A 5,979-nucleotide genomic window follows, 5' to 3' on the forward strand; every position below is an offset into this window, starting at 1 on the left:
TGAGATCATGCAGACCAAACACAGAGAATGGGAAGAGGGAAGGGAAAAGGAAAAAGTTAAAGTCCAACGGGCATGTGCTTTTTCAGCTGCTCAGCATTCATTCCTTTTTTCTGGTGCTAGTTCTTTATTCCCTTTGGCCAGCCACACCTCCCTGCTGCATGTAATTCTGTTGGAGTAAACTTTCATGTTGTCTTGTCCAAATTATGCTATGCTTTCTGCTCCAGGATGGACAGAGTATGTGTCTCATCACCCTGGCCACATTGACTTGATCAGCTATGTGGCAGTGACATGCTAGAATGGGCTCCTTCCACTTCACAAGTGGCATTACATCAATAGCTTGAAATTAGCCATGGTGGAGGTATTTACACCACAGAAATTAGCAAACACTAAAAATCAGTCCCTCCCTCCTTGCTGAGAGCCAGGTTACTGGCAAACTACTGAATGGGGGCATAAACACATGCAGACCAATGAATGTCTTCCCAGAGATCTGATATACAAATCTCAGAGAAAAGGTGCCCCTTTTCACTCTGATTGCAAACTGTGAGGTGTGCTCATGGCAAACTTTCTTGCTGTGTAGAAAACCTGCCTGAGAAAGAACAGACAATACAGAGGGAAGGTTGCCAGAGGGAGAAGAGACAGAACCCCCAGCACAGGATTTGTTGCTGTTTTGTTTTTTCAATTTTCAAAAACTTCCTACATTTCAAAAAGGCACCTACTCATAGAAAATTCCATATAACCTAGGTGTTCAGTTAACAAATTAAAAAATAAATACTGAATGCTCACTGCTCAGGTTAAGATATAGAATATTATCAATTGCCCAGAAGCCAACTGCATACTACCTCACTCCTCTTCATCTTGACCTTTGTCATAATTTTCTGGATTAGAAAAATCAATTTTATGACCTATGTATACATTCATAATTGCAGAGCTCTCTCTCTCTCTCTCTCTCTCTCTCTCTCTCTCTCTCTCAGTCACTTAAGGGAGAAGGCAGCATTTAGGAAATCATTGGTTTTCCTGGTGTGGGGAAAATGGGATAAGTTTATAGGATGATATGAAAGATCCAAGGGAGAAAGATTGAGGACAGCAGAGCCAGAGAGAGAGATTTAGTGCACGGTAATAGGGAAGGCAGAGGGACATTGAATCCAGCATGCTGAGGGAGGCCTCAGCTTTGAAATAGAGGATCGAGAGATGCCTAATACAAGGAAGGGAATTAGTGTCTACTCATGAATTTCTTTGACTGATATATGAAACGTACAGCTGAAAAATAGTAAGTGCTTCCAATTTCATCTTAGCCCATGCTCTATGAGTGCTGAGCCTTCCTTGAATAAGCTGCTGCATCCATGGACTTTGGAGCTAGTGACCTGGAATCTCCTCTCCCTTACTTCTTTGGCCTGGCATCTCTGGGCACAGGTCTTTGTGCTTGGCTCTAGCTCCTGGAACCTGGTACTCCTTGACTTTCTCCCTGGCACAAGGCTCTGGTAGTGGCTTTGCCCCATGGAGCCTCAGCCTATGGCTCAGCACCATTTCTTACTTCCTTTGGAGCATCCAACACCCTGGCCCGGTCAGCACGCTTACTTTCTCTGACCCTAGTTTTGTCTGTAAGGAAACCAGCTCCTGCAATGGGACGGGGGGGCGGTTCAGGATTAATGGGGTGGTTGGTAGGAAAGGAACAAAGCAGGTAAACGTGGTGGTGAAGGTGCAGGAAGTTGAGTTGACAGGATCCACTCCTGTGACCTCCTTTGCTGAATTCACTTGCTTAGCCCACAATCCCATGTCCAGAAAATATTCCTAGGTCCTCTGTAGTCTTCTCGTCCAAGAATTCTTGAGACCTCAGATCTATTTTCCAACCTATCCCTGCTTCTGATTAAGTGTGTGTTTAAATTGCCTTGGCTACATCAAAAATAAAACATTTCTACAAATTAAAAACTTTCTGGAGTCCTTGACTTGTTTCTGAGCTTGCTTTTGAAATACCAGTTAGTCAGAGAAATATATGCTTCATGTTTCCAAAAAAAGAAATAGGGAAGACCTCGCTGAAGATAGCTAGCTCTGGTGAGAGATGCTTTTTCTTTGAGGAGCTGCAACTAAATGTCTATGTATTCCAACAACATTTAGCAAAAGATGTCCCCTGTCCTTAAAAGAATGGAAGGCACTGAATGAGAAGTCTCTCTCAGGCCGGGCAATAATGAAAGGCTTTCAATGATTAGAACTAGAGTCTGAATTGTATAAAACATTCATCTTTGCAGGAGCAGAAAGCTCAGTGAAATGACTCCTAACAATTCCTTGACTCTGGGTTTGAATGGATAGGTTCAAGCACATATACCACTTTAACTGAGCTGACACCAAAGCGTTCCATCTCATCCTAATAGATGGCAAAGGTCACTCTTTCCCTTCATTTGATGAATGACTATGGCACCACCACATTTGTCTTGTATCTGGCAGCAATTCTCAGGTTAGTGATAATGAGGGTCTTCGTAACAAGGAAGTCAAGTGCTGTAGAGAGTTAGTGGAAGCCATTGCATCTGCCCAACTACTTCACATACAGTTCACAGCCAAAGGAAAGTCCTGCCAGCCAGAGGCACACAGCAAAAGGATAACATTTCTGAAGATAGCAGTCCCCAAATAGTGATCATAAACACACACACACACTGTCAGCCCACAGAATAATATTACATTGGTACAAATGAAATTGCAGTTTTTGCCATCAAAAGTAGTGGCAAAAATGGCAATTACTTTTGCACCAACCTAATACTATACTGAGCATGGAACTGACTAAAGAAAAAATATCAAATTTTCCTCCTCATTTGCAAGAATTCTAGAAAATGAGAATGGTCATTATTTCACTCCTACCATGTTTCATTTGCGTAGAAGTTCTGCCGTACCAGTGGATAATTGCATGGATAACTTAGTCCTGTCCAGCGGCTGCTTACAAATTAATGTGGTGAGTGGGAAGAATATTTCTTTAAGAGGAAATATTGAGCCAAGAAGAAAGACTAGAAGTGAAGTAAGAATGTCAGAAGACGAAAACACAGATGTGATGAAGTAGAAGGTTGAAAATATGATTTTGTTCTATTAGACATAATGAGACTTTGACTCAATGACCTCCTTGACTCTCCAAACCTGGAACTGGTTTCAAATAGGAATCGGAATTCTTACTCATTGGCAGAAAAGCATTTGTTCCTGGGGTCAGCAATGCCTTATACTTCGCAGAACATACTCCACAGCAAGTCAGCAGCTGTACTGAGGATGGAGTTCTAGATTCTCTCTAACAAACTTCAGACACAAAGCAGGATATAGACCCCCTCCATCGCTTAGTTCTTTCATCTCTGAGGAGCATGCCCAACAGAATGGTTGAAGAATAAATGACATTGCAGAGGGGCTGTGTTTTTAGCTCCACAATACTCTTTAATATGATTCTGGGCTACAATCGAAACTTTATTTAAATAAATTATAGGTGCACTTCTTTCTCCTCATTAATGTATTTATTCTTTGGTTGTTTGTTGTTTTTTAAAAACCTATACATATAAGAAGCACTTTCTGTGTGTTAGATACTGTGCTAGATGTTAGAGAATCAGAGGAAAATAAACAAAAACAAAAACATGGTACCAGCCCTTGAAGGACTCTTAGTGTCTAGTAGAAAAAGATTGTCACATTAACAAACAAGCCAAATAAAGACATGCAATTGCTACTGCTGGAAATACTTATATTTACTGGATGTGGTGAAAAAAAGGAGAAAGTGGTCAATTAACTGTGTGTTTGTGTGTGTCTGTGTGTGTGTGTGTGTGCATACGTGCACGTGTGCTCTCACACATGCAAGATAGGGGTGGGGATGTAGATCAATAAGAAATGGTTCAGCGAAAGTGAGGCCCTTGAATGGAGTCTTGCAAGATGAGTCAGCACTGACTGGGAGAGCAGGGTGAAGGAGGCAGCATGCCGTGGTCTTGACGGTTGGAATCTGGAGTGTTGGTGAGGGCATCAAGTGACCGGGACACAAACACAGTAGGGGCAAGATTTCAGAAGGCCTTCTATACCGCATTAAAAAGACTGGGCTCTGCCCTGCAGTCACAGAAGGTTTTAATCATATTAAAACTGTAAACTATTGCTGTTTTGGAACAATCCCTCCCCCAGCAATGCAGAGGAGAGACTGGAGGGGCGGGGGCTGAGGCTGACCAGGCCATGGCAAGGTCCAGCCAGTTGAGACTAGGCCAAGGCAATAGCAGTGGAGGGTGAAGAGACGTACAGGAGGGAAGCCAAGGAGGGGAGTGGCTGTGGGAGTGAGAGAGAATGCAGCCTCAGAGCCAACCCAGGCTGTGGGCTTGGGTGGAGCATCCATGGAGATCGGGAGTGGAGGAGTAGATGAGATGATGGGTCCATTCCACTTGTTTAAATTGGAGTTGCCTGTAGGACATCAGGGTGAGAGGTCCAGCAGGCAAGATAATATAGGGATTCTTACATTAAAGAGTTTAGGGTCCGTGATCTTGGGTGGGAAAAAAATTGCATTTTTCTTTTCATTAACCTCTAACTAAAATTCAGTATTTCCTTTATGAGAGTAGGCAACAGACCACAGTGGTATTAGCAGTACCTTTGACTTTGTCATCCGTAGAAATGACAGATGTATTCTTATCACCTTTCAGTTATTGCAGACATCTTGAAATATTGCTCACATGTATCACTGCTTCAGAATGATGCTTGTTATTATGCCTGTGGCTAAATATTATTTAATGTTAATAAAAGGCATGCATACTATGTCACACCTTTATTTTTAATATTTTAATAACTATATTTCTACATGACTTGTTTTATTTGTAATCTCACATGTTTTATGTCAAGTATTTTAAAACATTATTCCTAGAAGCAGTTCATGGGCTTTAGCAGGCTGCCAAGTGTATCCATGGACCAAGTAAAGGTCAAGAACCTCTGATCCAGAGTTTGAAGACACCAGGCTGGTTCAGTAATTCACGGAGTTCTGCTGAGCAACAGTGTGCTGAGAAGGATGTGACCTATTCCCAGAGCTCCAGAAATAGATTGGGATGAAAGGAAATGGTTGACTGCAAAAGAAAACGAAGTTTGCACTTGTTTGGTTAGAAAGCTTCTGGCCTCCTGCCTGAAATAGTTGGCCTTTATAGATTCAAAGTCTCCTGCTCAAAATGTGCCCTGGGCTGGTTGCAGTTATTGCTCTTGGGAAACTGTGAAGGCAAGAATCATGAGCCAATGCGATGGTGTGCACTGATCCCAGAGTAGGGCACTCTTAAAATGAACATCATTCAGCAGAGTTGAATCGTTTGTTAAAACCAGTTATGATGAGAGGAATGTAAAGCAATGGCAGAAATGTGTAACTGTCCCTGGGAAGGACTTTTCCTTTCCCGAGTCCAGATCCTAGTGTTCACTCAGCCACAAAGAATAATGTTTGAAATTGGGCAGAGAAGATACATGGGGGTGGAGGCAATCAGCTCAGCTGATTCACTGGACATGTGAGGCCTCCCTCAGTTCATAGAACATCTCCTTTTCTGGCCCCCTAAGGCCAAGAGGTTGAACTTGACACTTGACCTTCCCACTAACCCTACCTCCTTCTTTACTTCTGCCATCTCATAGCTGTTCTTGTGAGGCAAAACAACCTAAATTACTACGTGACTTTCTACCCTTAAAAAAGTGTAAAAGTCTACTTCGGAAGTCAAGGCCCTGTATATTTACTTCTGGAAATTTATCCTACTAAAATCTCACCCCTGCAATGGTTGTTGATTGAAGCATTATTTGTGATTTTAAAACTTGAAAACAACCCAAAAGTCTATCAAGAGGCAACTGCTTAATTAGACCTGGTTCATCCATACTTATGAAGTACTTCAAAGTGCTTGAAAAGTATACACCAGTGCAGACAGATATTCATGCCACATTGTAAACTGAAAAAGAAATTGTAGAATAATATGCATAGTAGGACTATTTTTTAAACAAAAGTGTGTATGAGGTCTCAATAGGTTTGTGAAT

The sequence above is a fragment of the Macaca nemestrina genome, chromosome 7 (assembly GCF_043159975.1).
Source record: "Macaca nemestrina isolate mMacNem1 chromosome 7, mMacNem.hap1, whole genome shotgun sequence".
Classification (NCBI taxonomy): Eukaryota; Metazoa; Chordata; class Mammalia; order Primates; family Cercopithecidae; genus Macaca; species Macaca nemestrina.